This window comes from Prionailurus bengalensis, chromosome D1 (genome assembly GCF_016509475.1).
Source record: "Prionailurus bengalensis isolate Pbe53 chromosome D1, Fcat_Pben_1.1_paternal_pri, whole genome shotgun sequence".
NCBI classification, from domain to species: Eukaryota; Metazoa; Chordata; class Mammalia; order Carnivora; family Felidae; genus Prionailurus; species Prionailurus bengalensis.
In genome coordinates this window covers 80,374,933-80,400,750 of record NC_057346.1, presented here as the reverse complement: position 1 = coordinate 80,400,750, position 25,818 = coordinate 80,374,933, and the positions used below count along the sequence as shown (strand labels likewise).

The 25,818-nt window shown below is 36.4% G+C and overlaps 1 protein-coding gene across 3 annotated transcripts in view; it reads right to left on the bottom strand.

Moving 5' to 3' along the window:
* Positions 1 to 25,818, bottom strand: part of LUZP2 (leucine zipper protein 2) — a 513,981-nt gene that overhangs the window by 169,156 nt on the left and 319,007 nt on the right. The gene's annotated exons all lie outside the window — the stretch shown is intronic.

Here is a 25,818-nt window from a genome sequence, read left to right as displayed (position 1 = left end):
CCAGTAGAGAACAGCCATTTTCTTACCAAGAAAATGAACAAGATAAAGACTCCAATGAAATGAATCTTTGTTTTCAATAAGATATTTTAGCGAGAGAATTCCCTTAAGACTTTTGTACAATTGCTAGTCCATGACAAATATTAAAACAGATCAAATTTCTTGGGTAATTTTTGAGCCAGCAGCATCAAAAGCACAGAGAATTTAGAATACTTTGGGGGGATTTATTGCAACTTTCTTCACTCAAGTCTACACTCCAAAACCAGGGAGTTACACCTTTAAGAGACAGGTTACTTGCAAGTAACAAAAACAGATGCTTCTTATCTTATAGGAAATGTGTGTGTGTGTGTATACATATATATATATATATATATATATATATATATATATATATAATATCTATCATATCTCTCTCTCTACCTACCTATCATCTATATTGTGCTGTCAAACATAATTTATCCCCTCTGGGCACTACCTCAATTTTGATTTTATTTCCCAGAAAGGCTTTTCATGGGAGCCTGAGTTCCACTATAAGTATTATGATGTCTAGTCTTCCCCTGAGACTCATCAGGCTCTCTTTACATCATATATCTGTATATATATGATACTATTAGCAAACAGGCAGGGCGCTCAGCTGAGAAACAATAACCAAGATTATACTGCAGCTACTATTAATGGGCCCTCCAAAATATTCTCTAAGCATTGAAAACTCTGGCAGAAAAATTTTGGTCTGGGGATTGTGTAAGAAGACAGATAGCAGAAGGGTCTGGCCTCCCTCAGCTCCTGTAAACAGATGGCCAAGGAAGGAGGCAGCACCAAGACTACAACCAAAGGAAAACTCCCCCAGATGGAGAATAAGACACTAACAGTAAAACGGCTTTGGTTAGAGCTAAAGCCAGAAATTGACAAAGTTTGCTCCCATAACCTCCAGGGCCACTTTGGACTCACCAAGGGCAATTACAAAAACCAGGAAATATTCTATTCACCACAAGATCATGTTCTTTATAACAGCAGTACAAGCTCTCCCTCCCTTTTTTAGGGGTTCCCAGGTCACTCCCATCTGAGATTAGTATCTCTTGGATCATGCTTACATGACCTGTCAGATAGTTCTACTTAGGCTGCTCTTTCTATCAGGTCTCACCTGCTTGTACTTAATTTATCACTGCATGCCATTTGGATTATTATCTCTGGCTTCTGCTTGGCTGTCTCACCAGGAATGACACTCACTGAGTCTAGGATGCTATTATCTTTTAAGAGGAGGTACAGTTCTCACATTCTTCTCTGACTAGCAACTTCTCAATGTGATTTTCTACTTTTACTTAGGATATCCAATGTCTCCTTCTATCATTGATGTCTATTAACAATTCTAAAAACGTCTATAAAGAAAATTTCCCTAAAGAGATGATATGTCGGGAATATTCAGATAGATAGATTGTACCTCAATCTGCCTTTAATTCTACCCAATTCCAGCATTTACAGAGATTCTGCCACATACCAGACTTTCTGATTGCAACTGGGATATGAGGCCTGCCACCTGCCTTCAATGCACAATCCCTTGAGAAATACAGACATAGACTGAACAAGCTAGGCTACTGACATGGAAAATGCTAGTTATTCATATCAGATAGGTGTTACGGATGCCAGAGGAAGGAGAATTGGCATTTCTAGGAGACTGGGAAGGTGTCGCAAAAATTAATATTTACATTTTACTTTGAAAGTTGCAGTATGTGGGTTTGTCTCTCTCTTTCTCACTCTCTCTCTCTCATTCTCACTAAGGCATACATAATCTAATTCTTACCTAACTGATGTGTAATCTCACCTGAGCAAGCAGGAAGCCTGGACCTTTAACTCAGGACAGCAAGGAGGCTATAACTAAGCATGGAGAAGAGAGAACCAGAAGAAAATTTACAGAAGTTTGCAACGTGGACAGGAGTGGCTCAGGGAATAAGAAGTTATCTGAAATGTGAAGCTTGATTAGGGAAGCCGAATGTGAGAAGGGGGAAACACTCTGAAGCAACAAGCAGAGGAAGGAAGAGCTTTTCAATATGATACACAGTCTATCCTTAAATAATGATTAAATAATCCTTAAATAATGATTTTTATGAATTAAAATCTAAAGAGCCCAAATAATTTGCTTATTCTTTATTTGTCCTTCTCAATGTCCCTGACATGCCCATCCAGCACCAGCTGTGAGGTATAGTGGGTGTAGTGTGGGTCAATAATCTGTCCCTGGGATTATCCAGAACCACCTCCTCCCCTGCTGCCAGCCCTCATTGTCCCCTTGGCTGACCCTTTAACAGGTTCCCCCTCATTCACACTAAATGTTTTTTCCATACTTTTCCAGTAATTCTCTTGGCCCTGTGGAATGATAAGTATAATTTCTAGATGTCTTTTGAATTGTCCCTTATATTCTTCCTAAGGGACATGTCATGAACAATTTTAAATTTTTAAAAATCATCATTTAACAAATATTTGCTATGGGCAAATTGACCAGGCCAGGTCAAAAATATGAACACTTTTATTAAAACTTCTCCGTAAATACTGAAGGTAGATGATTATTCCACTTTGGAAATGAGAAAAAAAAAATATTTACGTATTAACAACAACAACAAAAAAGGAAACAAATAGTCATTAACAGCTCCTATCTCAGACTACTCTCCCACCAAACTCCTGAGAGTTTTGACAATCTTGTTTCCTAACTAATCTGGGTAGCACTCAAGCACTATGATGGTTATTTCTGCCATCTCCTAACATTCTACACATCTGCACTGGTTGAAGTCCTACAAAACCTAACAAAAGTATCACCATTTCTATGAAGCCTTCCTGGATTTCCCAAGAGTATAAAAGTGACGTCGGACATCCCTTTTGCTCTATGCCTCTCTGCATGTAGCACAGTGCTTTGCACTCAGTATTTGATAAGCATTTTCTATCACATCTCCTCCTTCAAACAGATTTCACAGAAAGAAAAATGTGGCTTATGTATGTCACAAAATGGATCATTAAATTTGGCACATGTCACTTTACTTCTAAAAGAAACTCTTAAACAGTTTCCCTTTAGAACATCTTATTCCTGGCTGGTTGTCATGGCCAACAGAATAATAAGAGCACTACTACGGGCTTCAGCAAGAAACATGTCTAACTCACTTTCCTGATGGGGAAGTTTTACGGAGAACTAGCCCCTCATGAGAATATGCCAGGTATTGTGAGGAGCTCTTTACTTATAGTCTTCTGGGGATGTTAGAGGAGAAAAGAGGACCAAGGAATGTTCATATTTAAGGTAGATTAAATTATTCTACTTTGGAAATGAGGGGAAAAATGTAAGTATTAACAAAAACAGGACAGAAGCAGTAGTTAAAATTTACTAAGCACTTCCCAAGTTCTAGGAATTTTGGTAAGCATCTAATACCAGTTTTCAGATGACATTACCTTAATCAAACAACTGGCAGCCTATACAGATCCTGGGGATTCTAGGCCTCCAAAATCACCTGAGCCAAAACCTATAATAAATCTTTTATATATATATATAGATAGATATAGATATAGATATAGATATAGATATAGATATATAGATATAGATATAGGCAGATCTATATAGATATCTATATATCTCTAGATAGGTAGGTAGATAGATGACAGATAGACAGATAGGTAGATAGATAGATAGGAGTTGGCTTGTATGATTTTATATATGATTATGTTTCTCTGGATAACCCTGCCTAATACATACACAGTTAATATTGCTAGGTTTTTTTTAAATTTCAGCTGTAATTATGATTTTGAGTGGTCTCTCAAAATTTTTTTCCATTTTTATTGAGAAAATAATTGAAAAATAATGTTGTGTGAGTTTAAGGTAATTTGATAAAGGTACATGTTGTTAAATGATTACCACACTAAGTTAACACCTCCATCACCTCACGTAATTATCGTGTGTGTGTGTGTGTGTGTGTGTGTGTGTGTGGTGAGAACATTTAAGATTTCTCTTAACAATTTTTAAGTATATAATACAGTATGGTTAACTATAGTTGCCATGTTGTATATTAGATCACCAGCATTTATTCACCTTATGACTGGAAGTTTGTACGTTTGATCAACATCTCCCCATTCTGCCCTCCCCCAAACCTCTGATAACCACCATTCTATTCTGTCTATAAGGAAAGCTTTTTTAGGTTCCACATATAAGTGACATCCCATTAAGTTCTGGCATGTTTTGTTTCCATTTTTGCTTAGGATTAAAAAAAATTCCTTTGGGTTTTTTCCTTGTTGTTCAGGAGCGTACTGTTTAATTTATCCTTATTTGTGAAATTTTCAGTTTTTCTCCTTCTATAGATTTCTAGTTTCACACCATTGTGGTCACAAAAAATTCTTAATACAATTTCAATCTTCTTAAAGATGCTAAAACTTGTTTTGTGAGCTAATATGTGAGCTATCCTAGAGAATCTTCTGTGTGCATTTGGGAAGAACGTGTATTCTGTGGCTGCTGGATGGAATGTTCAGTAAATGTCTGTTAAGTCTATTTGGTCTAAAGTATAATTCAAGTCCAATGTTTCCTTACTGATTTTCTGTCTGGATAATTTATCGTTTGTTGAAAGTGGGGTATTAAAAGTTCCTAACAAATATTGTACTGTTTTTTATTTCTCCCTTCAGGAGTATTTGCTTAATATATTTATTCGTGTTCCTTAAAGTTTTTCATTGCTGTCTTCACATTTGAAGGAGCAGTCACCTCCTCCATTCTATACTGACAGGGTTTGTAGAGAAATACCTTCTGCCAACCGTACTAGGGATTCTGGAACTCTCTCAGACTTTTCCTATGAGTATGTTTGTCCCATACTTCTTATTCCCCCTTATGTCAGAATTCTTAAGTTTTTACACCTTTGCTTGATCTTGCAAGGCCTAGAAGTGCTGACAGCCTCCCTTTTGCTTTCCTGAGGTCAACGTAAAAGCTCCATTTTGTGGTTTCTCCCAGGCCCGCAGAGTCAAGCCAACATTTTGTGAGGCATTCCCAGGGGCTTGTGGGCAGGACCCCCGATGAAGTCTGTGATTAGTCATATCTGAGTCCTCTCTGATGCCCCTGGAGCTCTATCTCCCACTCTCCCATCTGTTCCCCTTCCCTGTTACACAACACACCTCAGTGTTCTGCATAGAGCTAGAAAAAAAGTGGGCCTTTTTAGCAGTTCCCCCTGCAAAGCTGGGGAAGCCTAGCATGCACTCACTCACACACTTTCACTTTCCCTGGTGGGAGAAATCATGGCCTGAGAAGATCTCTCTTGGCACTGAGCTCCCCAGCTTGGCAGGGGGGTGATGCAGATAAAGGGATACTGTTCTTTCACCCTCTTCAGTGTACCCAATCTCTGATATTTTTTCCTCAATAGTGTGCTACACCTTATTTGCTGGACTCATGAACTTCCACAAGGAACTCTTCTCAATGGGTAAATTTCTAAATCTGTGTTCTTTTTGGAAGAGATGGCAGAAAACGCTTATTCCACCCTGAGGATGACATCATTCTCCTCCTCAATATGGTTTTGATTTGCATTTCCTTAATGCAAGTTTTAAATGTACTTCTTGGTAATTTGCTTAGTTTCTTTGAGGAAATAAGTATCCTTTGCTTATTTTTAACCGTGTTATTTATATTTTTATTATTGAGGTGAAAGAGTTCTTTATATATTCTAGATACAAATCCTTTATTAGATATGAGTTGAAATAGTCTCCCCATTGTGAAGGTTATTTTCTCACTTTCTCTATTTTTTCATTTACAGAAAACACATTTTCAATCTTGAGGAAGTCCCATTCATGTGTTTTTCTTTTTCCACTTATGCTTCTGTGCGATACCTAAGAAACCACTGGCTAAACCATGGTCACAAATATTCACTCATGTTTTCTTCTCCTTTTTGGCTTTCACATACATGTTTATGATCCATTTGACATCATTTTTGTAGATGATCTAGCCAGGAGGAATGGGGTAATTCCATGTAAAAAAGAATGTCAAGTTAGAGTTTCATGAATAATGATGAGCCATCGTAAGTCAGAAGACAAACTTCCCATATGCCCAGTGTGGGAAGTCCCTCACGTTTCATTTACATCTATCACAAACATGACACATTTAACAGCTGTCTGCCTGTGACACACAAATCTCAAAACATGGAGATTTATTAAAATCCATATTAAGTTTATTTTTTTCAAAATCACTTACTTGTAGAATATAATCCTTGCCTTCTTTTAATTATTACATCTTAAACCTCAAGTGACCCTCTTTCCCAATTTTTCCAATTAAAGTCCACCTATCGTTCCATTTAAAAAATGGCCATCCATCCCGGATGACTCAGTTAAGCGTCCGACTCTTGACTTCAATTCAGGTCATGATCTCACGGTTCATGAGTTCAGGCCCGGCCTTGGGCTCTGCACTGATAGTACAGAGTCTGCTTGGGACACTCTCTCTCTCCCTCTCTCTCTGCCCCTCCCCTACTCGCTTTCTCTCTCACTCTTTCTCAAAATAAATAAATCACCTTTAAAAAAAAGTCTTAAGTGCTGACTCTGTGCCAAAGTACAATGTTAGCTGAATGAGATGAGTAGGGGAGACAAGACGTTCAAGAAAAGTAGTATGTGCAATCAAATGTGGTTAATCTCTAAAATAAAGGTGCATTCATAGACAGAAAGTGATTTAGGACAAAGAGTAATTCATTCTGTTTAACTCAATTTCCTCTTCTTCCAATATTAATTTAGGCCTTCATGAACTTTGTTTTATTTGAATTATAATAGCATGTGTAGATATTGATCAGCTGTGCTATGTATTTCTGAAGATAATTAGCTGGAAAGAAAGAGGCAGTGAGATAACAGCAGAAGCAAAGAAAATGGTGATAAGTGTGGGGCAATAGGGAGCGGTAACAGGTGTCTGTACAGAACAGGACCAGAACACCTGGGACTCATTTATTATTAACCGAGTTTCTAGTCAACTAGTGCGCTGAGAGTGGACGTAGATACAAAATATCTCAGTTGACTATAATAAGCCACAGAACTGTGGCTGCATTCGGCTATAATGTGTTATATCTCCCAACAACACTGCATTTCAAAATAGAGGTGAAATAAGTCAAGAATGAAGCCTGAAATATGGAAGGTGCAGACGTGAGGCTTAGAAGATTTTGTTTATTCTTTATATTTTTGTTGCTATGATTTGTTTGCCCCCTCCCCTCAAATATGGAAGGTGCATACGTGAGGCTTAGAAGATTTTGCTTATTCTTTATATTTTTGTTGCTATGATTTGTTTGCCCCCTCCCCTCAAATAGTGCTGGATCAGCACCACTCACCCTACACCTTATCTTCCTTTGCATAGAAACATCCTTCCGTCCTAAGGATTACACTCTTCACAGAGTTATTATCATTCAAAAGGCAAGGATGTAGCAATATTTTCCACCTTTGTATGGACCATTAAAGTTTTTCGCATTTGGCAACAGCTCTTTTTATTTTTCCAAATGCTCCTAGTGAGACAGCCGACACAGATCTACAGAGCAATGTGACATTATTTTACATTCCATTTTCTCTAGGTGTTAACGATAGCAACTTCTTAGAAACTTTCTCCCCTGGTAAGAAAAGACAACTTTGTCTTAGTTACTTGGGTTGCCTTAGAAACCACTGTGCTGTCTGAAAAGAATAGTTTTATCTTTAGAGAGAGTATCTCACAATATAGTGGGTTATAATATTTCATGAAAAAGAAGGCAGGAAAATAATTATATTTTCCATTCTGGGGAAGGAACAAGACTTGGATGACAAAATTCAGTTTCATAAAGACAGAAAAGGATGTTTCTCTAAAGACAGGCTCCCAAAAGTGTATTCAGCAATTATCACTGAGGAAGGGATCCTTAGAGTATTTACTGAAGCTAATTTAGATACAGGGTATGCAAAAGAATGTGCTTCTTTCTGGGAACAATTCTAGACTTTGTATGTGAGAGACATTCTGGTAAATGTGATGAAAACTATTAGTCCTCTCTCCAGAAAAAAGCATATGCATATCTGCACCTAAGAATCTGAATGTCATTTTAGGCATCTGGAAAAAAACCACCTGAATCCCTTGAATGAATGCTGGATTCAGAATACTGGATCTAGACTATACCACAATGAAGGCAATCCTTAGATTACTGGGTTTATATAAGGTTACATGAAGAACTGATAAATATACTAGGGTTTTAGCTTAAAAAATAGAAGATTTAGGGGCACCTGGGTGGCTCACTTGGTTGAGCGTCTGACTCTTGGTTTCAGCTTGAGTCATGATGTCAGTTTCATTGAGTCCTATATCAGGCTTCAAGATGACAGTGCAGAGCCTCCTTGGGATTCTCTGTCTCCCTGTCTCTGTGTCCCTCCCCCACTTGGGCTGTCTCTGTCTCTCTCAAAATAAATAAATAAACTTTAAAAATTATAAAAATTAAAATTAAATATAAAAAATAGAATTCATAGTGAATGGAGTGAGAATGAAGGTGGGGGAGGGGTGCCTGGGGCATGCTAAATGACTTTAAATTATAAAAGGACTATTTCATGGAATTTACATGGGTTCATCCCTGAATGCAGGTCAAGATGGTAAAATAATCACAGTTCACGTTTATCAAGTGCTTATACTGTGCTAGGTAACATCCTAAGTGTTTTACATATATTATTATTATTATTATTATTATTATTAATTCACAACAATTCTGAAAGATTCTGTGTCATGAGACATAAAGAAAAATAACTTGTTTACAATTTTGCACCAAGGGGCTCCTGGGTGGCTCAGTCAGTTAAGCTCCCGACTTTGGCTCAGATCATGATCTCAGGGTTCGTGAGTTCAAGCCCCGCCTCGGGCTCTGTGCTGACAGCTGAAATCCTGGAGCCTGCTTCGGATTCTGTGTCTCCCTCTCTCTCTGCCCTTCTCCCACTCGCACTCTGTCTCTCTCTCTCAAAAATAAATGAACATTAAAAAAAAAAGAATTTGCACGAGAGGAACAGTGCCATGATGCCAAATGACAGAACTGGCTTAGAGAGACCACGATAACACCCTCTTCTGCTGTACAGCCTCAAAAGTAAAATGTGTGGTGGACAAAATTTTTACTCAATGTAGAGAAATGTTTGATTACAATTAGGCTGTCTCACTACAATTTTCTTTTCAAACACTGTCATGCTCCTCATGTTAATATTATGCTAAAATTGTTAGGAAGAATTCACTTATTATCTAAGTTCTGAATACTGGTGTAAAGAAATTTGTTCTAATAAGTTTTGATAATACTTCTAAAGACTTTTATTTTTCCCCTTTGGAAATAATTCTAACAGTTCAGTTTTTTTTTTTTTAAAGTTTATTTATTTATTTGAGAGAGAGGGGAAAGGGCAGAGAGAGGAAAAGAGAGAATCCCAAGCAGGCTCCGCTCAGTCAGTGCTGAGCTGATGCAGGGCTCGATCTCAGGAACCAGGAGATCATGGCCTGAGCTGAAATCCAGAGTCAAATGCTCCATTGACAGGCAGCCAGGTGCCCCTACCAGTTCAGTGTTTTTCCAAAGGCTATGTCAATTCACTGTATTTTTTTAAGTCTGTTTTTGGTTATGATATGTATCTACATAGTTGCATATTAAAATATATTGTCATGCAATTCTTTCAAGAGTATTCTCTTGTTTTATATTTTTACTATCTTGTGTCATTTGTAGCTACATCCTCCTTTTCATTATAATACAGCTTCTTTCAGTCATTTTCTTGACCAATAGCTTCCGAATCTATTTCATTAGATTTGGTAATTTATTAGTGATTTATTATTATTATTATTATTATTATTATTATTATTTTGCTTTCTTTTTGACTAATTTCTTTTTTGTCTATTATTTCTTTTCTTGGGTTTACTTTATTTTTCTTTTCTTTTTAAGTTGCATGCTTGGCTCATTAATATTTTAGCTAATCTTTTTATTTTATTTTAATTTTTTAAATCTTTACTTCTGTGAGAGAGAGAGAGAGAGAGAGGGAGAGAGCGAGCAGGGGAGGAGCAGAGAGAGAGGGAGACACAGAATCCGAAGCAGGCTCTAGGCTCCAAGCTGTCAGCATAGAGCCTAATGCAGGGCTGGAACTCACAACCTGCAAGTTCATGACCTGAGCCAAAGTCAGATGCTCAACCGACTAAGCTACCCAGGCGCCCCTGAGCTAATCTTTTTAATATAAGAATTTAAATATAACTTTCCCTTGGACTATTTTTATAGCTATGTTATACCACTACTATTTTTTTTATTATGCTTCAGTTTAAATATTTTAAAGTTTTCATCTTTTTTCTTCTCTGACAAGTGAGTTATTTAGAAGTGTTTATATATAAACAAAAATACATTTTTGTTATTGATTTGTAGCTTAAGAGTCAGAGACTATGATCGGCAGGTTACCAATTTTATTTTGTAGGGGAAATCAGTTTGTGTTCTGTAATTGTTGGGTGAAGAGGTCAACACTTGCTTATTGAATTAACCTTGTTGACTGTGTTTTTAAAATAGTGTATATCTTTATTGACTTTCTTCTCTAATTGACCTGTCAGATACCTAGACTCATGTGTTGTATCTCAAACTCTAATAGCTTTTGCTTTATAATTTATAAAGCTATTTTATTGATTCATGTATGTTTAGAATCATTACATCATCCTTGTAACTGAGTATTTCCATACTAAATAAAGATTTTCTCGGGGTACCTGGGTGGCTCAGTCAGTTAAGCATCCGACTTCAGCTTAGGCCATGATCTCATGGTTCATGAGTTCGAGCTCTGCATCGGGCTCTGTGCTGACAGCTCAGAGCCTGGAGTCCACTTCAGATTCTGTATCTCCCTCCCTCTTTGCCCCTCCTGTATTTGCACTCTGTCTCTCTCTCTCTCAAAAATAAATTACAAACATTAAAAAAATTTTTTTAAAACAAGATTTTTTCTGTTAATGATTTTTGTTTAAAATATAGTCTTGTCTGATATTAATATATGTACTTTAGTTATTAGTCAGTGTTTTACTGTTATATCTATTTTCTTCTATCTTTTTATATTCAATGTCTGAGTACTCATAGCATATATTTGTACTTTTAAGTATAATTGACAATATTCTAGATGTTTTAAATGGGTGTTTTAGCCAATTTACATTCATCGGGATGACATATTTGGGTTTACTTATACGATGCTAATATTTCCTTTATGTGTTGCAAAGCCTTAGAGATATTATTATTACCACTGCTTTCATTACATGTTTTATAACCCAGAGACAGTTTAGAGGTAGAAATATTTCCTTAGATGTTCCTTTTATTCACCCTCAGTCTACACTTTCACTGTGGATGAAGCCCCTCTGGGTATCCTAGCTTTATTCAAGGGCTTACTAAGTTTAGCAGCTGGGCTCAAGGCCTAGAACGTCTATGTGCCAGTTAACCTTGTATGTGGCATTTGGTCCGAGGATACTCTTGACTTCAAGTTCATTTAAAAATTTCGTTTCAATTGTCTATTTGCCCTTGGGAATCGATTTTCTCTCTTGAGAAACTGAAAAGCATTTCAAAGAAATATGTGTTATAATTTAAGAGAATCTAAATGTATTGAGCAGAAGGATTTTACTGAATATAATCTGTCACATGGCCAGAAGTAGAATTCCATCTGCTACTGCCTCACATTTCTTTGAATTCTTTTTACAGACCATATCTGCCCCATACAAAAAACCCTTTCTGACCCAAAGTCATTACTGTATACTACATTGTTCTCACAGGAACTAGGAGCAGACAATGGCATATGAAACCCAATGACAAAATTTCCAATAGACAACCTGCATGATGGTATTTATTATCAACCTGCAGAAAAATTGAGCCTTTTGGCTAGTGCTGATCTAACATTTTGGTTAGGAAATTTATGGCTCTTTGTAGATAGAATGACACTGATAACTCAGTTTATTAAAAGGACATGAAATGAGACTTGACCTAAATATCTGGTCCTTGGATATATGCTTTTTCTGTTGTCATTTATTTGTCATTTGTAATACATGTGTAGACTTGGGAGAATCAATTATTACTTTGCATATTGATTCACTGTGGATCTTAAATAAGTAAAAAAAAAAAAGATACAATTCTTAAACTCCATCTCCAAATATTCTGAATAAATTTTTCAGGAGTAGAGAGAGTCCAGAAACAGAATATTCAAGGGAGAGGCATGAGTGTAGGTCATTTTTACAAGCTTCACAGTTGATGCTATTATCATATAGGACTAAGAAATCACTGATTTAAGCAACTCATCTAGGGTTTCTCATCAAAGAGGACTGTGGACTTAGATAATTAGTAAGATAATTTCCTACTCCTGCATATTATCATTTCTTCTGATTCTTACAGAGCTTTATAATTTGAACAAAGCTCTGAATAAAAGATAATTTAGCATCAGAGGACCACTGGGCCTCTTTCAAATCTTCCCTCTATTAAGCTACACCTTTTTCTGGTGTGCTCCTGTTTCAGAGCATACTGACGTTTGTCCTGAACCGGTATGAACCTTACTCTGTGTTAAGCCTAAGGGTAGGGCATGTACACATTATCAGAAAAAGTATTTGAAGATTAAAAGACTGAAGGATATTATTTTTTTTTGATTAAGCTAACAGTATGGAGATCCAGGGCTCTTGGCTTCTTAAGATTGATATTTAGGGGCGCCTGGGTAGCTCAGTTGGCTAAGCATCTGACTCTTAATTTCAGCTCAGGTCATGATCTCACAGTACTGGGTTTAAGCCCTAAGTGGGGCTCGTGCTGGCAGTCTGGAACCTGCTTGGGATTCTCTCTCTCCCTGTCTCTCTGCCTTTCTCCTGCTTAATCTCCTGCTTGCTCTCACTGTCTCTTTCTCTGTCTCTCTCAAAATTAAAAATAATAATAAATATTTTTAAAAAGATTACTATTTAAATATAATCTGAGAAAAAGAAATCACTCTTCTCCCGACGCATATTCAAGGTGCTGTTACGTGAAATTAAGAAATATTTGTCATCTTTATTAATTTATCAGTATTATTAAAAAGGAACAATGAATCATTTTTCTTCTTTCTCTGTGACAACATATGACAAGGGCTAGATGCCATGATCTTTGAGTAAGTAATCAATAGAGATTTGAGGCATGGTTTACATCCAAAATGTTCTAATTATATTACTAGGCTATGTTATAAGTATCAAGAATAAGAGTAAGACTTATCCCCATTTATATTCTGCCTAACTCACTATCACTTTGATTCCCTCCTCTGGATCATGAAAGATAATACAAGAACAAACACAGACCACTATAATTTGACTGTCATACAAAGGTATCCCTGGAATGTATGGTGTCTTCAATTTTGAGTTAGTTTCAGGGGAATTCATATCCTTTGAAAGGAAAGGAATCGTTGAACAGTATCACACCTATGATCAGATAAGTCATCAGGCTGCCTTCAGGAACATTTGTGATGTTCATTTAGCAGTGACAAAGGATTCCATAAAGATAAAAGCATAAGGATTTTTCTCATCAATATTGAATTGTATTACAGTACTAAATTCAGCAGCACATGCAATTTGGGACATTAATGATTCATAACTTGGCTTGATTATATTTAGCACCACTTTTCATAGTATTTCAGTCTCTGCAGCCTAGAAGGTTTAACTCCTCTAAAAATAGATGGTTTCCTAACACAAAATGATATAAAAAACAGAACAAAGATATTTAATCCATTTGCAAGGGCCTTATTTCAGAGTATACTATCAATGAAACCAGACTGGTGATCAAAAATCAAGTTTGCAATAAAGATGTTTTTCCCTAAAGGCACATAAGTACAGAAAATGGAGTTTCTAGAGGATCACTTCTAGACCAGTTGGAATCAACATTTTAATAAGCCATTTAGAAGAATATGTACACAAAAATGAAGGATAATTATACACAGAATACAGATATGATAATTTTGAAAAATACTCATTAGACTACAAGCCACAACTTGATTCCCTTATATATAAAATTGGAATGGTAATTGTAACTAGATCAGATGGCTGTCATTAGGACAAAATGAAATATCAAGTATAACACCTTTAAACCATGCCTGGGACATAAATGCTAAAAGTTGGTAGCAGTGGTGGTGGTAGGGATGTAAAAGGTAAGTGCTTCTTCATTTGAGGTACAAGTATGGGCTTGATGGAAACTCCCTAAAACTGTAACTAATCCTTTTTGAACACACACCTTTTTTGAAGGAGAGAGTCCAAATCCTCTCTCATTCTTTCAGTGTCCGTGGTCCCAACATATTAAAACAAAAGAAAACCCTGATGTATTATCTCACGATGCTATATGAAATTTAAAATGGAAAATAAATACACATTTAAGATGCTTAATTTAATAACTGGGTAGGAAAACTACCTCTTTAAAAAAAATCTCGGAAATAAGTCAAAATTATCAGCCACAAAAGTGAATGGAAATGCTTGCAGCTTATTTCCTAGGAACAAAAGCCAGATGCCTGGTACTACTTTCAAACATGCAACATAATGAGCTCTTAGTAAGAAAGGCATTCATAACCAAAATGCAAAGAGAACAGAGCTTGGGAAAGAGCCCTATGTTTAGAAGCAGAAGCCTTGAACTATCTCTCAGCTAATCTACAATCTTGGGCAAGTGACTTAATTTATCTGAGTCTCAATTTATCTCAAAAACCAAATTAAAATAAACTGAGCCACATCTCCCTCATGAGTTTCTAAGAATAAAACGAATGAGAATATATATGAATATTTTATGAAACTATTAAATACTGAAAAATTGGGATTTTTGTCATGAACAGTAATGACACAATATGCCCATTTTTCCACATGAAGGCCAATAGAATGAAATAATTCCTTGAATTACGGTATCAGATAGATGTAGTTTCATCTTGCTCTGGGATATACCAGCAATGGCAATCTTAGCAAAATTACTTAACTTTCTTCTAAGCTTTGGTTACAGCACATGTTAAATGGGGGCAATAATAACATATAATAAATAGGATTTCATGATATGAGGAATAGTATCATACCTGATGCATATATGTTCAAAACGTATTACCTGGTATTATCCTTATTGACCTTATGCAGAAATATCATGCGACTGTATCTAGTCTAGTTTCTTTATCTGGAAGAGATTAGGTTACTACTCAAAAGGGTATTGCGAAGATCAAACACAAACACTGATGATGAGAAAGCACTGTACTAAACATGGGAAGCAGTGGAGGGCATTGCTGTATTTTAAGCACATATGACTAGAAATTTCAAGCAGAGCAATTCATACTCCAAATCATTTAGCTTCAAAACAACGACTCACAAGTTGAGTCCATTTTACAGATAAAGACACTGAGCCGTTCATAATGTAAGCAATTTAGCCAAAGCTGGAGTTTAAAATTTCCTCTCTATCCTCAAGACCAGAATCCATCCACTGTGAGGTAAACCATCCTGTGTTTCCAGTTACATGATTTCCTGTTGGAGACATTATTTTCCCACAGATCATTTTTAAATGTAGAGCAGTAGTCGTCCTGGTATTTTATCCACAGTCCTGATCATTTTGTTCCAATATCACATTTCTGTCCTCATTTCACAGGTCTTTAGTTAAAAATGGCCTTCTTTAACAGCTTTTTGGGTCTCAATCCATAAATACCAGTCGGAAGGTGCGTATCCCATCCTATCTCTTCAGAAGCCTTAGCCAACACTCTATTCATTCTGAGTCACCTCCTCTTGTGCAAGTACACCTAAAACCTCTGCATTTTATGTCTACCTTTATGTCTAAAAACCTTGTGCATTCAGACATAAACCCCTTATTTAATATAGTTTAGTAAGTCAATTAACTAGAAATTTGTATGCTTATGCCTGTAAAGAAAAGCAAAAAAAAAAAAGATAAATATGATATATAAGAGATCTTCTCTGTATCAGAAATTTCAGAGGGCAGGGAAAGTAGGGTAGGACATAGACGCATTTTAGATGGGATGGACATGGAAGGATTTAAATTCTACCCACCATTCTTCTTGATCAGTTCACAAGCTTTCACTCGTGGGTGTTCTGTTACTGTTGACGCTGTCATTATTATTATTAATTTTATATTGAAAGACATGGAAGGTAATAAAAATCCCAAGTAGAGTTAAAGAAAAGTTTATTTTTTTAACCATTTGAGAGTTAGTGGCTAACATAATGACCACAGATATTTTGGTGTTCATTTTCTAACAAGGGTCTTCTCAAAGAAACCTTAATACAAGAATAATAATTAAAAAAAAAATCACTGATCCATTGTTACCATCGAACTTTAGACTCCACGCAACTTTTTTCCATTTTCCCAATAATATCATTATAAAACCTTCTAGTCCAGAAGTATATTTTGCATGGGTTTTCAGGTTTCTTTAGTTTCCTTCAATCCTCTCAAGACCTCAATATTTTTGAGGATTATAAACCAGTTATTTTGTAGAATGTCTCTTATCTTGGGCTTGTCTGGTATTTCCTTTTGATAAGATTAAAGAGTACTTTGAAAGAAAGATCACAGAGATAATGCTGTGTTTTTCTAATTGCATCCTATAAAATGACACATGAATTTGATATGCTCCTTTGTGGTGATATTAGCTTTGATTCCAGGCTTCTCTACTATAAAATTACTTTTTTCTTTTGTAAATAATAGATACTTTGGGGAGAAGGATTTCAGGACTATGTAAATGTCCCAATCCTCAAACTTCCCATCATCCATCCATCCTTCCATCCTTCCTTTCCTTCCTTCTCCCTTCCTTTCCTTCTCTTTTTTCTTTCTTTCTTTCTTTCTTTCTTTCTTTCTTTCTTTCTTTCTTTCTTTCTTTCTTGATAAACATAGCATATTTTTCTACATAAATAATTCATGCTCATTGTAAACAATGCAAACAATATATAAAAGAACACAATAAAAATACTGAAAATTCTACCACTATTAATGTGACCATCATGAACATATTGGTAAGCATTCTTTTGCTGACTCAATAATTTCTGCAGTCTCTTTGGGTTGAAGGCTTGGTCTTTCAGATCCCCTACCTTTCTTTCCCTTCCCTCCTCTCCTGCCCTCCATCTCCCATTTTTCCTTTTCCCCATACTAATATGTTTTCATGGTTTCCTATCATTTTAATGGATTATAACCTAATACTATCAATATTTATTTTGATGCTTGATTTGTCCCACATTTGGCCAGCTGACCTATTCACACAGGCTTCTGTGTGCTTTCCTATTCTGCACTCATTATTTGAGCAACTTTTTATTTACCAGCACAATGAGATGTTCTAGGTTCACCTTGTATTTCCCCTGTAATTAGTTATTTCTCCAAAGAATCTTTTTAAAAAAAAATTTTTTTTAACATTTATTTACTTTTGAGACAGAGAGAGACAGAGCATGAACAGGGGAGGGTCAGAGAGAGAGAGAGAGACACAGAATCGGAAACAGGCTCCAGGCTCTGAGCAGTCAGCACAGAACCCGACGCGGGGCTCGAACTCACATACCATGAGATCGTGACCTGAGCCGAAGTCGGACGCTTAACCGACTGAGCCACCCAGGCGCCCCGGAATCTTAATTCTTTATACTGGAAAATAGTATCTAGAAAACGAGATTTGGGTTTTAGGTGGGCTCATAGCTTTTGGTGCATCACTGATCCCAGGCCCTTTGGTGTGTGTGTGTGTATATATGTATACATATATATACACACGTATATATATTTACACATGGTTCTATTCCAATTATAATTTAACATTACAGGTTCTATTCTTTTCCACCTCAGACAGTAAGAAACCTGCCTCCCTTTAACTTACATATTTAATTATCTGAGCAATGCCCCTGTATATGGGCAATCTCCTATTATTATCATTGCCTGTCTACAGGGGAAATCCTCATTCCGCAGAAGTTCCAACTTCCTGTACTTGCTTCCCTCCCATGTGACCACCCTGTTTTCTTAGCTCAGGCTCCAATCCCCTATCCCTTACTTTGGGATAATCCACATCAACCTCTTTGGTCTCTATCAAGTTTGATACAATTTCACTTCACTAATTGGGAAATCAGATTTTTAAATACTACATTTTCAACCTATTTGACGTTTCTCTAAATACTATTTGGAGTAAACAAGATTGAAGGCTTGATAATTATTGACAATATTAACAAAAGTAGCCAGTTAGTGAGTGCTTACTCTATGGTTGGCAATGGGGTAAAACATACCCCCTCCCCGCCCGCTACCCTGTTTCTCACCTGATCCTCATCAATGCTTAAATCAGATACTTATTGTTAACATCATCATCTATATGATTTTGAGAAAATCCACGCTAAGTAACTGGTGTGTGATCACTATAGCTCTAGCCCTTTGAAAGTTGAATACCTAGAATTTCAACCCAACTCTGATTGCAAAGAACATGTTAGTAACTACTGCAATATTGAGAGTGCCACATGGCATCTGCATTCCTATCTGGAGGGCAATATGACCTGATTAAGATTTCTTTGTATCTTTCTTCAGAACTTCAGAGTGAAATTTTTATGAATAGCTTTTGGATTGATAACTCATATAAGTATTTTTGGCAAAAGTAAATAAATTACTAAACTTTGTAATAGGTAAACATTCAATTAGAAGCTTAATACACATCAATAAGATACACATTACTTTGGCCACAAATATGCAGAAATCCATTCTATATTAAGGAATTTAAGATTCTGATGTTGCGAATGCCAAATTTCATAACAGTTACATTTTCAGGCTTTTCCGTGCTAGGAATATGAAATATCAGGGGCAACAAGATTTAATGTATAATGAAATGGGCATTAAGAAACTTGGATCCTGATCTAGCTCTGCAAATTTTTGACCCTGTTACCATATGCAAGCCATTTTCACTTTCTAATCCTTAATTTTATTATCTGCAGACTGGAATATTTAAATTAGACGATGAAAGTATGCTGTAGCTTTAAATCTCCAACATTTAATAAAATGTAAAATTCTACTAAGTATAAAAGAGGTGGCATTTTAAGGAATTATAAATGTATGTTATTAATGCAAATAATTTATTCACCTCATGAGATAGTAAACCAGACCATTTCCTATGTATCTATTCAAAAAGAAACTGAGGTCGACCACAATAGCTGTCCCCATCCTACTGGGATTGGTTAAAGTGGTCACCTGTGCCATCTGTCCCTAAATTTAATTGTTGCTGAATTCATTAAATGCTTATATGAGGGGGTGCCATGAGTTTGCAGTGGTTCCTCTATTTGTCTGCACGATGAAATCAAGGGTGAGGAAGCTTTCAAAAAACACTGGCATCTGAGCTCCATCACCTGCAAATTCTGATTCACTTGTTCTGGACTAAAGCCCAGAAATGAACTGCTCTTTCCCACTCTCTCTTTTTCTAAATAAAAGTGCCCCCAAATGATTCCGATTGACATTCAAGTTTGGGTACTTTTGTGTTACAGTGAAAAGAATCTCTGCTTGTGGCTGTCTAACTAGGCAACCAGACTATGAGTCTCAACCTTTGCAGAACTCTTGCAATGATGCACAACCTTAAGAGTGAAAATGCACAAGTATGAGTCTCAACCTTTGCAGAACTCTTGCAATGATGCACAACCTTAAGAGTGAAAATGCACAAACCGCATTTTCAACAAACTAAATAAAACTTACTTGAAACAAATTTTGCTCAGCAGAATTTTGTAATAGTGATGTTTTTATTTTACCAACTGCCATTGGTTTGGTGAATGTTACCTTTCAGAATACTCTCTTGTTCTACCATTACTGAGTGTTTCCCATTTCTCCAGTTTGCCAATTTGATACAATTTGCTAGTTTACAACAAAGGGTTCAGTTATTATTATTTCTATTCTAAATACTATATATGCTTTTAGTTTTTTTCTATGTCATTGCATTAATTTCTCTCTTGCTAATAATGGCTATAATGAGAAGATCACAACACGTTATTACAAGATATTATTCAGGGGTTGATTCCCTGATTCAACTTCTTTTTACAGTTAAGGTAAATGAAGCCAAGGAGGTGAAGTGATTAGTCCAAAAATCACCCAACGAGTTTGTCAGAAAAGTGGGATTGGAATCCATCCAGATTTCTGGCTTCCAAGTTGAGTGTTCTCTCCATTAAACCATGGTCATAATATAAGATACTGAAGTACAACCAACTCACTCTATTTTATTTATTTATATTTAAACTCTAATAATATTATTGTAAATATTTTTGAAACTTCTCTCTTAGAAATTACAGTAAGGCACTTTATAAGACACAAACATATTCTAATTTTTTTTCTAATTATATACAAATTTTGTTTAAACCAAACTATTTCTTCAATCTTTAGTTGCCATGGATTCTAATGACTTTGCATTATTTGCCATTTTTGCATATTTTCAAAGTTATGTTCCACTGTTTCTGAATGAAAAAAATAATGGATCCTTAACAATATATTGTAGAAAACTAAGTGTAATATAGAGTATTCTATTTTGTATTTCCAAAGCACATTTTTTGAAATGGGGAACCCCTACTTAGAAAAATAATAGCTGTTATATTTATTATAACATCTGTTTCATTATGTTAAGCACACATTCATTCCCTATGAGTGGGCAAAATAACTTGCTATTTATTATTTCATTTTTCTTCTGGTTGGGGGTCAAGGCTATTATAGAGGATAATATGATCATTTAATAAGTCCATGCCAAGTCAACTGATAACATTCTACTGTGGAATTTCCTCTAATATTTTGTTTAAATTCATTTCTCAAGGTCCATTTCCTCCAAGATGGCTTTCATTACTCAATAGACAGATTTGATTTCTCTTTCATTCTATTACATATAGCAAGTATTCTGTTGTATCATATCCAATTCTAAGTAAAAGCTCTTAAGGGATGGACACATTCATATTTTATGTATGCATTCATTTACTAATTCTACATGTATTTATCTTACATCTAATATATGCCTTCTGCTATTGTAGGCACTAGAGATCTATCAATAAATATCCTGACATGCTCCTCATTGAGACAATCTTCTATTGGACATTTCTTGACCTCCTCCCAAAATCTTGAATGCCAGCATGCACACAATACACACATTATTGTACGAAAGATTTATGCATGATAGACACTGCTTTAGCAGACAGAAAAAAGGGAAAAGAAATGGTTTTACTTTGTTTTTTCCCAGCATTTTCAAAGACTTTCTCTTCTCACTACAACTAGTTTCCTTTGTTTAAAAGATAAAAGGTGCACACAATAGCAATGAATTCCTATATTCATTAAAAGACATGCTACAATTTCATAGCAAACATGTCTGTGATTGACTCCTAGTCCCAAAATCTTTTTTTTTAACGTTTGTTTATTTTGAGAGAGACAGAAAGAGAGAGACAGAGACAGAGAAAAAGAAAGCATGGGGGAGGGGCAGAGACACAGGGAGGGAGAGAATTTCAAGCAGGTTCTGCACTGTCATCTTAAAGCATGACCAGGGCTCAAACTCACAAACTGTGAGATCATGACATGAGCCGAAGTCAATAGTTGAATGCTTACCTGCTTGAGCCACCCAGGCGTCCCCCCTAAACTCTTCTTTACGTCTAATCTTAAGAGATAATCTATTACTAACATTGTAAGTTTCTTGCATAATTAAGATCATTCATTCATTCCCTAAATTTTCTTTTTTTAAAGATACATACTATGGGATATATTCTTTCTTTTAAAGAGTATGTACTGTGCATCTTGTTCTGGCTTCCTAAAGTGAGCTTGTGATGTTTTTCCAAAACTCCATCTTCAGACATATAAGTCTTATTTAAGATCCTAATTTTTCTCAAGAACAATGCCTACAGAAGTGACCCCATACAGATCACATGAATCCAATGCACTTTTCTATGTCAAACCTCTCCAGATAAAGTTTATATAATTGCTCTACCTTTTGAGTTTAAGAACTCAAACCATGAACTAGGCATTATGCCACAATGGTACAACACACATGAATGAGATGTTTTGCTCCTGAAGAGTTTTTACTGCCATAGATGATACAGAGAGAAAGGATACCAATATAACATGGTAAGTGCTAGGCACTCAGCCCCTTCATTTCCTCAATGTAAGAGAGTAACAACACAACAGTTGTGAGCACAGGTCTGGAAACAGACCTCTTGAGTTTGACTTGCAGCTTTACTTCTTATAAATAGCAAGACTTTAGACAGGTCACAAAGTTCCAGTTTATTCATATCTAAAATGGGGATAAATATAGTACCTACTTTTTAGAGTTGTGCATTTGGAATAATTTAATGGTTTTGTACCCTTCATAACAATATCTGACATATAATTAGCTTTCTATTAATATTAACTATTGCCATTTATTATTTTCTTGTGTCTTCTCTGTGTCATTCACTATAGCCAGAGCAGTGAGGTGAACTTGGCCTTGACCCTCAGTTGAGTTGCTATTATAAGCAAATAAATGGTCAATTACAATCTGGTGTGAGAAGTTTTAGGTTAGGAGAATTACAGGGACAGTGAAGTAAAGATATAAAAGGGAGCTTAACTCAAAAACAAGGAAGAAAAATGGGGCTCAAAATGATGGAAATTGATGAGGAGGAAGTAACCCCTGAGATAAAGCCTGAAGGCTATCAAAGTGTTTTAAATGAGAAAAAAAAATCAACATTCATGTCATAGAAGTAGTTCTGCAACAGAACCAAATACACAGGCTTTACTTTCTTTTTAATTTTTTTCCTTTCAAAATTTATATTTAAATTATTTGAGAGGCTTTAATTATCATTGACCAAGTCAGATTTTTTTTTCCTACTGGGTTTGTTAATTATTGAGTCTTTAAATCTATTAAAACATTAATGCTACCCTATCTTCTATGAGAAATCTAATTTCCTCTAGGAAACACTAAAATGAAAAACACTTCAAATAATATGTAAGTTTCATCTATCCACAAGTATGTCTCCAAGAATTTTGCGTCTGCTGTTAACCCTAGGCTAATCAAATCACACGATCAAATCATGCTCACTTAGAATATCACGACATTCTCTTTTTAAAGGTGTCCCTCTAGGGGCGCCTGGGTGGCTCAGTCGGTTGAGTGGCTGACTTCAGCTCAGGTTATGGTCTCGCAGTTCATGGGTTCGAGCCCTGTGTCGGGCTCTGTGCTGACAGCTCGGAGCCTGGAGCCTGCTTCCGATTCTGTGTCTCCCTCTCTCTAGCCCTCTCCCATTTGTGCTCTGTCTCTCTCGGTCTTCCAAAAATGAATAAATGTTAAAAAAAATTAAAAAAATAAAATAAAGGTGGCCCTCCAGGGCGCCTGGGTGACCCAGTTGGTGAAGCATCCAACTCTTGATTTTAACTCAGGTCATGATCTCACGGTTTCTGAGTTCAAGCCCCGCCTCGGGTCTGCACTGGCAGCGTGGAGCCTGCTTGGGATTCTGTCTCTCCCTCTCTCTGTCCCTTCCCCTCTTGTTCTTTCTCTCTCTCTTAAAATAAATAAATGAACTTAAAAAATTCTATTTAGGGGCGCCTGGGTGGCGCAGTCGGTTAAGCGTCCGACTTCAGCCAGGTCACGATCTCGCGGTCCGGGAGTTCGAGCCCCGCGTCAGGCTCTGGGCTGATGGCTCAGCCTGATGGCTCAGAGCCTGGAGCCTGTTTCCGATTCTGTGTCTCCCTCTCTCTCTGCCCCTCCCCCGTTCATGCTCTGTCTCTCTCTGTCCCAAAAATAAATAAACATTGAAAAAAAAAGAATTTAAAAAAAAAAAAATTCTATTTAAAGGCATCCTTCCAATAAAGTAACATACGTGCTGTCTAAAATTCTAGGTGATCAGGTTCCTCTCTAGAAACTTTAACAACTGTCAAATACTCTTCTTTCATTTGGTTTGTAGTTTACCAATATTTCTCCTGATATATATGCATTCATTCCAGTATCTACCTGCTTCAGGAGTGACCTCGTCACAGCAATGACTACCATCAATTAACGCTAAGATTCCAGCCTCACTTCTCTTTGTGCAACTAGAGGTACTTTCAAAGAGTGACTCTGAAATTTAAAAACGTTTCTTTGTAAAAGAAGAGCTGTGCTTCTTCCTATGTCCTACCTTTAAGATATTTTTCCCTACCCTGGAGTTTTACATTTACTTTACTTCCAGGCTTTGTGCTAAGGTCTTGCTAAACATTCTCTGCCCTTCCCCTTCCCCTTTCTTATTTTCATCCCCTTTCCATTCTCATTCCTTCATTTAATTTTTATTTGCTCTCTGAAACTGATTACTTAGCTGTATCTGCTTTCCTCGGCTTCTCTTTTCATAGGGAATAAAGTAGTTGGCAGTGCAGCTTTTTTTTTTTTCTCAGCAACCAGATAGCTCTTCCTAAAAGGAAACTAACAGGGCTTCATCATGCCAGAGCCTCCTTCTCTAAAAGACACAGGAGGACCTGTCAATATCCTTGTTCTCCCCCTCTGATTAGCTGTTGGACCCCAGGGCCACTCATTGTCTGTCCTACCCACAGGATCTCAGAGTTCCATTTCCCTCCTATTTGTTGCTCTGTACAAATCTTAAGTCACAGGCAACACACGGTAAACTAAAAAGAAGCTAAAAGTGAATTGACTCCTTTATGGCTCTCTTGACCCTGATGCCTACCCACAGTGTTTCCAGCCCAGCCTGAAGGTCTTGTGGCAGCTGCCTCTCCTCCAGCTCTGGCTTAGGGAAAACAAACACTGGCTTGACACTGAGACATCACAGTTTTGAATTTTGCTTTTTCATTTGTTCAGATTATGACACATTCAGAAGCTTATAAAAATATATCAATCTAAGCAAGAAGGGCAATATCAGAAGATAAATTTTTCTGCCACAGGGATGGTTATTGTGAAAAGTATCTGTAAGGCAGGAGATCAACAACTGGGATATCAATATTTTTTTCCAATTACTAATTCCGAATCATATTACATTTTCCCATTCTAAATCTCTCTCAATGGTGAATTTTTATATGCTCAATGGGGTAGTAAACATAGTAAACTTCTATAAAGCCCATTTAAAAACTACCTTAAATTACTCACAGAAGACTCTAGGCTGCTATTGGTCTTGAATATTAAAAACAAATCAATCATTCCATAAGGTTTATGCATTGTGATCGAAATGCCCTATCACGGTGAGAGATTAAAAAGTTAACATGACCTGGTAGAAAAGCAGAGGTGAAAAGTCATTATTAGATTCGGGTCTTGTGCTAAAGTGTTATCCCTTTGCCTTCTCCATGTTAAGTCATGAGGACATCACGCATCTATCATCCTAACTTTTCCTTCTTTAATTCTTTTCAATTTTTTCTTTCTTCCTTTTTTTTTTTTTTGACTGTCCTAAAATTTGTAGAATTAGCATATTAAAGCCTATAAGTTGCGGTTCAATAGCACACTTGAAATGTCATTTCATTTGGTCCTGTCTCATGTATGGATCCCTGTGGATCCCTGTAGTTTAAAGTGTGGGAATCCATTTCTGTCCTTCTCTGATTGTACCTCACATTGACTGGTTATCCACAAAGCCTGGGTTTGGGTTTTAAAGATAGTTACTAAGGACTCTCCATAAGCCAGGTCTCTCAAACATACACTAATAAATTAATATAGATAAGAACCACTGGATTTTTTTTTTTGCTGTTATAAATGCAGAGACTCAGATTCTATCATCAGAGACAGTGTTGATACCATTACAAGTCCTTGCATGTCTGGTTCCTACTTCCCTTGTCAGACTCAGATTGTACCATGGTCCCAAACCCTTCCTGGGCTAGCCAAGCTGTCCTGCTATAATTTCTTTTGTCTGTTATGCTCACTCCTGTTTTAAGATCTTTGAATGTGCTGGTCCTTAAGAAAAACATGCTATGAATTATTTATCTCAGATCTGATTCCACTGCCAGAATGTAAGAACCATGTAGGCAAGAATTCTGTGCTGAT